The 12,058-nt window shown below is 36.2% G+C and overlaps 1 long non-coding RNA gene across 3 annotated transcripts in view; it reads right to left on the reverse strand.

Moving 5' to 3' along the window:
* Positions 1 to 11,190, reverse strand: part of LOC106873609 (uncharacterized) — a 101,006-nt gene extending 89,816 nt beyond the window's left edge. The window contains exon 1 of one of the 3 annotated variants that reach the window (XR_001409902.3): positions 10,875 to 11,190. This is a non-coding gene — a long non-coding RNA (uncharacterized LOC106873609). The remainder of the gene's footprint in view (positions 1 to 10,874) is intronic. The other 2 variants (XR_008266477.2, XR_008266479.2) reach the window with 2 other exon arrangements.
* Between the last annotated feature and the right edge of the window lie 868 nt (positions 11,191 to 12,058).

The raw sequence follows: 12,058 nt of genomic DNA on the forward strand, positions 1-12,058 counted from the left end.
AGTGCAATATCGGTGATTCTGTATGCAACTTTCAGGCATATTGAGATGACCTTCCGTTATACAATAAGCACATGCAATATTTGTAATACCAGGATTTATAACGATTATGGAGCTCGTTAATATCAGAGACAAAATGATATTTAGTCGATTCTATTCATAATCTTGGCTTAATTTCCATCAGTATTGGATATTTATCATCTTCCTATGGTCAACAAAATAAATTCTAGCAAAATACTGCTGCAAGTAATAAATATTTCACAAAAAGAAAAAAAAAAAAATCACCTAATTACTCTAGGTGTTTCTTTTTACTTTATGTTGTTTTCAACCAAAGAAACTTCTAGCGTGGAATTGAGTAAATTTAATGCATTTGATGTGTTGTGATAAGATTGAAGATGTTAAACTGGTGAAAAAGTCGCCTCATTACCTGTTTAATGCTCTTGTATTTGCTATCGTTAAACTATTTAATCCAACATGAGATTGTTAATTTACTTGTTGAAAATTAGTTGCTGCTACTAAAATTATAAAGAATTTCAGAATATAAGAGCTTTAAGCTTGAATGTGATCTAATTATTAAACAATTATCGAATAATAGCTGGAAGTTATAACTTTCTATAACTATTATATTGTGAACAGTTTTACTTGTCATGCTGCTTGCTTTGAATATCATAAAACTATATTTTACACAACTAATCAGCTATAAATGTTTCTCTGTTAGCATTATGTACCACCAATATGAGACTATCTTCATAAACTATAATGATTAGCTTTGTACAAAACCGTGTAGTTAAACTAGTGATCAATATAAGATGATAGACAAAATAACTGATCAAAACCATAAATTATATGTTAATTTAAGTTTAATTATGAATGCTATCATATAATAGTTAAGTGAGTGTTGGCATACTCAATGTGAATCTTTGAACTCTACATAGATGATATACAACTCAATAGTAAATTTAGAATGGGAACAATCACAATGGTATATTAACACAGCAGTTAATTCTTTTAGCATTTTTCTAACAATCCACTGTAGGTGTGTTTAACTTCCTAATTAACCATGTTTCTCCTTTTATGAACATTTAATAAGGTTTCTTAAATCATTATACTTGTTGATATGTTATTAAAATCCTTTCTAAATCTATTTCAGTGGGGTTTAAGTAATAAATTTCAGATTTATCTTGAAGTTATATTAAATTTTCTTACAAATCATGTTTCAAAATATTAACCTTTAATGATTTAATTTAGATATTTAAATCAATATAAATTGTAGTGTTATGTTAATTATTGTAATTATGCTTCTTAATCCTAGTGATATCAGAAATTCAGTGACGAATCTTCTTTCAAAATTTATATGAGAATGAAATAAGGAAATATCGGATACTCAGTACACATATATCATTGGCTCATGCCTTATTGAAAGGAATTTATTGAAGTAGCTTAACTACACTTTTTAGTTTATTTATAAAGTAAAACATTTATTTAAAGTTTATGTTTGAGCAAGTGACATTAACAAGGATGTCTTTTTATATTAGGCATGTTCAAACATTTTTTGTAGCATAGTTATTAAGAGGAAGTCATGATAACCATGCTATACAAAATGTCATAAATAATGTGTTCTGTACACAAAACCTGGCATTTTTGGTGGAAATTGAAGAAGTTATGACTGTCATTCCCAAATAAAATGAATTGGTTGCAGTTAGAAATAAAACCAGTTCACAGATGCAACATTGCTTATTTTCTCAACTTCAGTAGCAAGAAAAGTAAACAGGTCTTGAGTAACTAAAACCAGGTTAAAACACTTGGAATATATTTTATTCTAGTTCTTTGTTATCTTAGTCATATTACTCTCTCTCTCTCTCTCTTTCAGTATATATTAAATATGTTTTACTTTGTAGCATGATTAATGAGAGTAGTGTTTTTTTGTTTTTTTTTTAAGTTCTATGCTGAGAACAAAACAACTCTGTTGTACATTTGCAAACATGTAGAAAGGATTTGGACAGGAGCCTACACTCTTTACTTTGGTGGTTGAGAATAGAGAAGAATTGTTTGGGAGCAAAATAAGAATTTATACAAAATCCAGTGCACAGTTTGGTGCTCACTTAACTAGACATCTCTTCATTATATTCCTTACTTTTCTTTATGACTGGCAATCCATCTGTTACTACGATGAGTGTTCCAGTTGATTCAATCAACGGAACAGCCTGCATGTAAAATTAACCTACAAGTGGCCAAGCACTCTACAGATACACATACTGTTAATGTAGTTCTCAGAGAGATTCAGCATGACACAGAATGTGACAAGGCCGTCCCTTTGAATTACAGGTACAACTCACTTTTGCCAGCTGAGTGGACTGAGATAAATGTGCAATAAAGTGTCTACCTCAAGGACTTTATGCACCACTGGGTATCAAACTCACGACTTTACAATCGTGAGCTGAACACCCTAACCACTGAGCCATGTGCCTTCTTTCATTATAGTCCTTAAGACATATGTACAGAGGCGCAGGAGTGGCTGTGTGGTAAGTAGCTCGCTTACCAACCACATGGTTCCGGGTTCAGTCCCACTGAGTGGCACCTTGGGCAAGTGTCTTCTGCTATAGCCTCAGGCCGATCAAAGCCTTGTGAGTGGATTTGGTAAACGGAAACTGAAAGAAGCCCATCATATATATGTATATATATATATATGTGTGTGTGTTTGCTGGACCCCCCCCCCACATCACTTGACAACCGATGCTGATGTGTTTACGTCCCTGTAACTTAGCAGTTCGGCAAAAGAGACTGATAGAATAAGTACTAAGCTTACGAAGAATAAGTCCTGGGGTCAATTTGCTCGACTAAAGGCGATGCTCCAGCATAGCCGGTCAAATGACTGAAACAAGTAAAAGAGTGAAAGAGAAAGAGTAGAGGTGTTCAGGAGTGGATGTTTTTGAAATCATTGTGTGCTGCTGACTTGATTGTCAATCTGTTTAAAGAGCTGCAGAAGATTCTTCAAATGTCGAGCAGTAATTTTATATCAAAAGGCATAAATGTCTGTAAGTTTAAAACGGTTATATCTGATCCATCAGAAGGAAGTTAATAGGAATTCTATGCTATGTGCTCAAAAGAAATAATAGGGAGGAGACATGTAGCAGGATCAAAGGAAAATTGTCGGATAGGGCATCCAGCTGTAGAAACTCTACCAAATCAGATTGGAGCCTGGCGTCGCATCCTGGTCAGTCCTCAGTCAAATCGTTCAACCCATGCTAGCATGGAAGGCGGACGTTAAACGACGATATATAGTGTTAAATCGCATGTAAGGTGTAGCATATGAGATGCATGAGATATACTTTATGGATATGATTTAATTCGATAACATCTGTTGGAGTGAAAAAGTATCATGTCTTGATTGCTTTTGGGAGAACCAGAAGATTTGTTAAAAAAGAATAATGTTGATCCTCACAGGCAAAGCGATAGAGACTTTGAAAGAAAAAGAAAACCAAAGTCACCAGTTTTAAAGTTGTTCGTTGTTTGCATGCCAAATAAAAACAAGGTTACCATTAATGTAAACACTGTTATTGTTTACAATCTGCTGTAAAAACATGTTCAGCCATTGAGCTGTTGTTCATTGTTCAAAGGACGAGGGAAAATATTTCGTTATCTCGAAATAGGTCAGGGTTAGTGAGTGGAAGACCATCCAGCTGTAGCTGACTTCCTCAGTAAGTTTTGTCTGACCCATGCAAACATGAAAAAGTGGATGTTGATACGATATACTCTACTGTAAGGTAAACTACTTTCAATTATATTTTCTTACATTTGTGTCATAGTATGGCAATTGTTGGTCGTAGATTTTAAAATATGTTATTCTAAAGGGAAGGTCAATAACCGTAGCTATTTTATGCCCTCTGGGACTGGAAAATAGAGGCAATTAGGGAGAGTTACTGTGATTACTGCTTTGATTAAATTGGTGTTGATTGAGGGGGGAAAATGTTGAGAGAAGAGAAAGGGATTGATTTATAGGGGGGGATACTGGTTTGAAGAGGGACAATGAGTGTGGGGTTTAGAAAGTATTGAAAAGGTTACGGTAAACATGACAAATGGAGAAGAATTAGATGCATTGAGTGTATTTAAGAGAAGCGGGTAGGGTGGGGGGAGGAGCATAAAATCTGCGTGATCAGATGAGCAGAAGTTATTGTAGCCAAAGTAGAAAAGGCAAAAAACAAAAGGTAATATGTTATTGTAATTGATGATCAGCTATAATTGATCTTAGATCTATGTTCAAAGACATTTCAGCTGTGGCCACACAATCTTTTTAAGAATTTCTATTATATATCTACTGTTTCCTTCTTTCTAACAATTTTAGGGAGATTTGGCTACTATTTCTAGCCAGTTGAGCAGCCACTGAGAGGCTCTTTATTGGCTCAATGCTTAGATTATACTTGAATGGGTAATCATAAATAAATTATTTACTTGGTTAGTCCGTAAGACCTTGCTAGCTAAAATAATACCTATCAGTGAAACTAAATGAAGAAAGATGGGATTAAGATAAACTTGTTACATAAGATTTCCCCAAAGTTAAGTCTCTTCCTCAATCTTCATCATCATCATCGTTTAACGCCCACTTTCCATGCTGGCATGGGTTGGAAAGTTTGACTGAGGACTGGCAAGCCAGGATGCTGCACCAGGCACCAATTCTGATCTGGCATGGTTTCTACAGCTGGATGCCTTCCTAACGTTAACCACTCCGAGAGTATAGTGGGTGCTTTTTATGTGCCACTGGCACAGGGGCCAGTTAGGCAGCACTGGCAACGACCACGCCCGAATGGTGCTTTTTATGTGTCGTCAGCACAGAAGCCAGTCAGGAGACACTGGTAACGACCACACCCGAATGGTTCTTTTTATGTGCCATTTAGATAATTTCTGACTTGCTAATATTCACCCAGGACACCATACACTTAATGATAGCAACCTCATGGTTCTGGGTTCAGTCCCACTGCGTGGCACCTTGGGCAAGTGTCTTCTACTATAGCCTCAGGCTGACCAAAGCTTTGTGAGTGGATTTGGCAGACGGAAAGTAAAAGAAGCCTGTCATATATATATATGTGTGTGCATATGTTTGTTTCCCCAACTTCGCTTGACAACCGATACTGGTGTGTTTACGTCCCCGTAACTTAGCGGTTCAGCAAAAGAGACTGACAGAATAAGTACTAGGCTTACAAAGAATAAGTCCTGGGGTTGATTTGCTTGACTAAAAGGTGGTGCTCCAGCATGGCTGCAGTCAAATGACTGAAACAAGTAAAAGAGCATATATATATATATATATATATTTCTTTTCTGATGAGGTGTAAGTCATCATGCGATGGTGGTCTCTTGTAGTCCAAGAAAGATGGTTCTGCAATGCCTTGTTGAATGACCTGCACAAATGATTTTCTTATAGAGATCAAATGTTTGGGCTTGACATTAGCTCACTCTATCCATCAAATTGATGTTACCTGAACAGGTGCACAGTGTACTATATGTCAGGTGTCAAAGTGATAGCAGTGCAATGTGAGATGAAATGTTTTGCCCAAGAACACAATGCAGCACACAGTCCAGGAACTGAAACCATGATCTCTTGATTATGAGTATAACACCCTAAACACTAGGCTATGACGAACCTAACAAGTCAAACAGTCATATATGACTGGTTGACATTAAATTCACCTGCCAAGAACATAGCAAGTCATATTATTTTTTTAATTGTGGACATTAAATGTGAAGGTGCATGGCTCAGTGATTAGAGCATTGGTCTCACAATCATGAGGTAGTGAGTTTGATTCCTGGATGGGCTGTATGTGTTTTTGAGCAAGACACTTTATTTCACATTGCTCCAGTTCACTCAGCTGTAGAAATGAGTTGTGATGTCCCTGGTGCCAAGCTGTATTGGCTTTTGCCTTTCTCTTGGACAACATCAGTGGCATGGAGAGAGTAGAGGCTGGTATGCATGAGCAACTGCTGGTCTTCCATGAAAAACCTTCTCTAGACTTGTGCCTCGGAAGGGAACTTTCTAGGTGCAATCCAAAGTGGGTCTTTACCCTTTCAGACTAAAGTCATTAGTATAGGTGATGGTTAGCAGTCAGCTCACCAATGCCTTTGTAACTACCAATATCTTTTTATAAACCTAGATGTCTTAGATGTAGGCATCTAAGGTATGCATATGTATTTTCTCTTTTGCTGGTTCCAGTAGACTGTGGTTATGCTAAGCCACTGCCATTTGGAAAATATATTTTGAGAACATGTCTAGCAATATCTTTTGACCCATGCAGTATCAATCTCTCTCTCTCATTTTTTTGTTTTTTTTTTTCTGTATGATTAGTTCTATACAAAAATTGTTTCTCTTCAGTCTAAGCCTTTGCTATTTACTGTAAACAATCTCATCATTGCCTGGATGAATTTATACCTCACTCATGAAACTCATTTTACTGAAATATAAAATATTCTCTTTCAGAATATTTAATCTTTCAGTTTGCTACTTTATTCTCTATCGTTACAATAGAATTATTAGATTTCTAATATACTTTCACTTATATTTTCAGTCCAATGTTCACCAGCAAACATAAAACTCTTCTACAAATTAAAGGTAGACATTTTAAAAATATATATATTTTTTCCTTTTCCCTCCTTTTGTATTGTACTTTCACTGTTTGTGTGTTTGCAAGAATTTTAGCTAATTTGGTTTATCAAATTATCAGCCCAAAAGATAGCAGGAAATGTTCTTCTCCACAATCCTTGCTGTAATTACTTGGCTGTTATTGATTCTCTTCTGATTACAATCATGATGTATAGTTCTTAGCAATATTCATCTACTATTAGCATAAATCTAATGTTTCATATATCACCCTTTTCTCAATATTTTGTACTTCATGTTCATTAATTTTTTTCTCTGTTTTCATATAATAGCAATTATGATGTTGTTGTTGTCATGATAGCAGTAAGAGTTGTTTATCTTCAATCATCACAACATCCACCTCCTCATCAGCAGCACATTATCATTATTATTATTATTTTTTCATCAATTGCTTTGTCACCAATATCGTTATACTTATCATTATTATTTGCTATATGAATTTCTTCTATATTTGTCTTTGTTATTTGTTTTTTTATGTTTTATTTTCCTGTTGTTATGGAAACAAGTTTGTTATAGAAATACAATTTCCGAATAAAGAAATTTATTTTGAGTGCATCAGACAGAAAACGTGAAGAATGATCTTGTTTGAAATCAATATATCTCCAAACTTAATTCTCTGTCAAGTTATTTAGAGTTTGATGAAATCTTTCTAAATCACAATTATTTTTAGCTTCTTATTATCAAGCTTGTCTGTATTTTTATAATGTATAATACAATGAAATAAATACTGTAGGTTTTAATGTTTTTCAAAATTGGTCAAATTAAAAAAGTTGTACAAAAGTTATTGAATTAGATATCAATTTTAAAAGTTGAAACTCTTCCTCAAAATTTATTGATTCCAACAAACTGAATTCAAGAGTAGACAGCACTTCTCCAGATGGTTAGTATCGGGAACTGTACTATCTTCACTTGTGGAAACACTGGATAATTGCCTGGGAGGTTCTCAGAGGTCCAGGAACTGAATTCTAATCAATGGTTGCTGTGGTGATGCATGGACGGGTTCCAGTTCATTGCTTTGCTTGGTGAAAGGGTGGTGGAGGACTCAAATGTTTAACACTTTAGCATTTTAACTGGCCACATCAGACCTGAATATTCTACTGGTGTCATGTTCAATTTGCCAGATTTGACCTTTCACACCTGTCCTACAATGTCATTCTAAAATGAAACAATCACATCAAAATTTCAAAGCTACAAGATAATATATAATTTACTGAAAATAATGGTACTGGTGCCACATTAAAAGCACCTGTGCCTGTGACACAAAAAAGCATCCATGCTGGTGCCATGTAAAAAACACACAGCACACTCTGTAAAGTGGTTGGCATTAGGAAGGGCATCCAGTAGGAGAAACCATGCTAAAACAGACAAATGGAGCCTGGTATAACTCTCTGACCTGCCCACTCTGGTCAAGCCATCCAACCCATGCCAGCATGGACAACTGATTACCTCCTGAAGGCCAAAAACAGCCATGTCTGACCCCTTGTTGACATACTTGCACATATAACTTGATGGCTTTCAGAGTTACAAAACTCAATGTGTGCTTCGAAGATCTTTGGCAGAAGGGGACAATATGGCATGATCCACCTGTTGTCAACTTCAATTACGTGGACTGCACTTGCGTTGATAGTAGCTTTATGTCCTCCTTGGCCTGGCTTACGACGCCTGTAGCTCAGGTATCCATCATGGCCAGTCTCTGTTTGGGCAATGAATTGTTTAGGGTAGCCTTTACTGCACTTTCCATCAACCATGCAAGGAGAGTCCCTGTCGAGAGGGCCACATGGACCATGCACCATCTGACTTCAGGATCTTCTGTTTTGTCAGGAAGCTTGGCGCTAATGATGGAATCAATTTGACTTGGATGAATTTCGTCTTTAAGCCAGATTAGGATGTGGGCATGTGACAGGACCTCATTTCTGCCATTCAACTGTGTACATGTGGAAAGCAGTTTCACCAAAGATGTGATGCTTGGTAATAAGTGCTAACATCTTCAATAGCTTTTGCTGAAACACACGTGCCAAAAGGTCATGCCTTAGTGAGAATGTTGTCCTGGTAGAAGCAGGGCCTTGATTTCATTCCACAGAGGGTTGCAAGAGAAGGTCACGAAAAGATCGGGCCGTCCATATGTCCTGACATAAGGTCATTGCATCCTGCGTTCTCTTGTGCATATACCAAGGGCTCCCTGTGAATGTAGATGGCAGAATGACCAACCGTCCCATGTTGCTGACATCACGATCCGCTGCAATGTCATCGCGCAGGTGAACACATGACTCCGCACATCGCTTTTCCTGATGTTGTCGAATGAAGAGAAGGCGCTCACTCTCAACCTTTGCAGAGACAACCAGGAATTGATGGAGGAGGTGACAGCACTGCAGAAGATGTCTTGGGTTGGCAGGGCGGATCATCCGTATGTAAGCGTAGTAGTCATTGGGTGAGACCTTCTTGTTAGTGGGCAGTTTTGTGGTGGGATCTACTTGTGAAATATTAAAATGATATTCATCTTGCCCTTGCCAGAAGATTAGTGGGTAATGCAGAGCATCATATGACTGATGAGTTTCTGAAACGTATGTCAGTCTGGAATCTTGCTGGTAAATGATGATGTCTCGGCGATAGTGTTGTTCACTGACCAGGAGAATGGCCACTTATTTCACAGCTAGTGCATTGAAACGACGTTCAGGCTCACCTACTGGTCTCTTATTTGACCTGATTACTACTTTAAAGTTACCATTTGGACGTGGCTGTTCCATTGATGTCTTGAAGTTTCTTATCAGACCATTGTGGGTGTGGGGCATTTCTTGCAAAGATATCAGTGTTTCTGTCAAGAAGGGAACTGCTGTACCTTGGTCGTAACTGACACAAAAGAGGGTGTTGCTCCTTGGTCTGGCTGACACAAAAGAAGAAGAGATAGGAAATGTCTGTAGACTATGGTCAGTTATGTAGGTCAAACCGTAATCAAAGGACTGACCTTTCCTTCACCAGTACAAGTCCTTAGGGGTCAAGTGTTTTCTCATCAATTATCTGGTGGAGGATTTCGCGCTTCTTTTGACAAACAATCGGGTAGATTTGGTTTCAAATCTCAGACAGGACCAAGCGTGGTCTCTACATACGTATTGGAAAATCAATGTACAATATACAGCATGTTATTCAATTAATTGAGAAAAAGGAGTCTATTTCCGTATAAAAAAATTTTCCTCACATAACTATATATGTTACGTATATGAAACAGATCTGTTGACAATTGAGCAATTAAATAAAATCTCCGTATGAAAATGTTTTTATCACACACACACACATCTTACACAAATAGAAAGCTGAAGAAGGCATAACTACAGATTTTTGCCCCCGAATTTGGATAACTTTCAGAAAAATGGGGTTTTTTTTTTAATGAAATTTCCTACGAATATATGTTATATCATGTATATTCCAAATATACAAATTTGGGGGAGGAAGTTTTTCAGGAAAATGGATATTTTTTAATGAAATTGTCTACAAATATACATCGGGCTATGTAGATTCCGAACATATAGGATGTTTGGGGGAAACAATTGGGGTTTATTTCTGAGAACTATTCCCAACTCGGGAGTGTTTCTGAACAAGTCATCCATATTTGTTTCATTTTCTCCGTTTTCGTGCGTTTGTGAATCCTAGCCGTAAAATTTCGGGGAAAAAATTGAAAAGTGACGGAGGTGGGGCATATTTGTCGATAATTTAATTAACAAATATTACATGAAAGTACCTTTTGAAATTCTTTGCACACGCACATATCTCATTTGCCTTCATTGCCTGTTGCTCTTGTAGAAATCTACGGATGCAGAAACTCACAAACCGAAGAAAAAGTAACAAATATGGACGACTTGTTCAGAAGCACTCCTTCGCGGGGAACAGTTCTCAAAAACAACCTTCAATTGTTTTCCGCACAAATTTCTATATGCTCCGAATGTACATAGCCCGAGGTGTATTTGTAGATGATTTCATTTTAAAATATCCATTTTCCCGAAAGTTAAGACGAATTGAAGTAGACTTCGGTGAATTTTGCGAAAATCATCCACCACCTCCTAAAACACTCCCCACCGCAAAAAAAATGTGTATTTTCAGAATGTACATAGAATAACACATATTCGTAGAAAATTTAATTAACAAATATCCATTTTTCTGAAAGTTATGATCATCCAAAGTCGCGGGGAGCAGAAATCTGTAGTTAAGGCGCCGGAAAGAATGCAAAAAATTAAAGTACCTTTAGAAATTCTTTTTTTTTTATCTGAAATCGTCACAACTGAATATCAAATGTTAATAAGGCGACTTGTTCCAAAAAAAAGTCCGAAATATATATTGGTGGAAAATCAAGGAAATGGTGTCTATTTCCGTGTGAAATATTTTTTCTCACATGAAAGTACCTTTTCAAATAACAGAAACGGTCATCACTGCAATGAGGTACGCATGCGCGTATATGCAAATGAGTGGTTGGGACGTCAAATACAGGAAGTTGAAACTCAGTTACTACGTCAGAGCGCCAAAGACAGGAAGTTCAGAAAACCATTTGAAGAAGTGAATGTTTATAGCTATATATAAAGCAATATTATTTATTTTTACTAAGAAAAAATAAATCAAGGTCAAATTATTCATGTACCCCAAGTATGGTACACATCGTTGATTGGCTAAAATTACCCAAATACGACAGCTTTAACACGAAATAACTTCTAAGATATGAAATTTTGTCAAAAATGTTCAAAGTAAACTGTGTTCTAGGTGAGGAATTCCACCAGTATACAAAATCAATTTTAAAATTTGTGTGCCAAACTGAACAGATCCACATTTTCTACAATAGCCCTAGGCTGACCAAAACCTTGAGTGGCTTTAGTACACAGAAACTGAAAGAAGTTTGTCATATATATATATATATATATATGGTGTTTTACATCTCCTGCAACTTTGCAAAAAAGACCAACATGAATAAACATCAGATTTTTAAAAAATATGTACCGAAATAAGTACTAGAGTTGATTTGTTCAACTAAACCTGTCATGGTCATGCCCCAGCATGGTCACAGTTTAATGACTAAAATAAATAAAAAATAAACGATAACCCAGTCTCAATACATTTATACTCAAACACCTTTATGTGCTTACAGAAGTTAATTTGTTCTCATGGGGAAAAGGTTTTTTGAGGTGGCTGATGTTACACTATTCTCTTGTATACCAAGCTTGTCGTAGCCACTCATTTTAATGTTAGAAACTTTTGTTGAAAACTTTTTAGGCACACTTTGTATTGATTGTATACAGTTGAGAAAGGCAATAAAAATTTAAATATTTATTCATTATATTCAATGGAAATTATGAAAAATAATCTGTGTATTTATGAAGCCTGATATTTTTAGAGGAATGAAGCATGAATGTTTTATAAATGAAGTGAAACTGTTAT

Source organism: Octopus bimaculoides, chromosome 2 (assembly GCF_046866305.1).
Source record: "Octopus bimaculoides isolate indiv1 chromosome 2, ASM4686630v1, whole genome shotgun sequence".
Classification (NCBI taxonomy): Eukaryota; Metazoa; Mollusca; class Cephalopoda; order Octopoda; family Octopodidae; genus Octopus; species Octopus bimaculoides.